This window comes from Bison bison, unplaced genomic scaffold (assembly GCF_000754665.1).
Source record: "Bison bison bison isolate TAMUID 2011002044 unplaced genomic scaffold, Bison_UMD1.0 scf7180017838014, whole genome shotgun sequence".
NCBI classification, from domain to species: domain Eukaryota; kingdom Metazoa; phylum Chordata; class Mammalia; order Artiodactyla; family Bovidae; genus Bison; species Bison bison.
In genome coordinates this window covers 4,987-5,498 of record NW_011474037.1, presented here as the reverse complement: position 1 = coordinate 5,498, position 512 = coordinate 4,987, and positions in this window count along the sequence as shown.

Here is a 512-nt window from a genome sequence, read left to right as displayed (position 1 = left end):
CAGTTCTATTTCCAGTTTTTTAAGGAGTCTCCACACTGTTCTCCATAGTGGCTGTACTAGTTTGCATTCCCACCAACAGTGTAAGAGGGTTCCCTTTTCTCCACACCCTCTCCAGCATTTATTGCTTGTAGACTTTTGGATCGCAGCCATTCTGACTGGCGTGAAATGGTTTTGTGGTTTTGATTTGCATTTGCATTTTATTTGCATTTCTCTGATAATGAGTGGTATTGAGCACCTTTTCATATGTTTGTTAGCCATCTGTATGTCTTCTTTGGAGAAATGTCTGTTTAGTTCTGTGGCCCATTTTTTGATTGGGTCGTTTATTTTTCTGGAATTGAGCTGCAGGAGTTGCTTGTATATTTTTGAGATTAGCTGTTTGTCAGTTGCTTCATTTGCTATTATTTTCTCCCATTCTGAAGGCTGTCTTTTCACCTTGCTTATAGTTTCCTTTGTTGTGGAGAAGCTTTGAAGTTTAATTAGGTCCCATTTGTTGATTTTTGCTTTTATTTCCA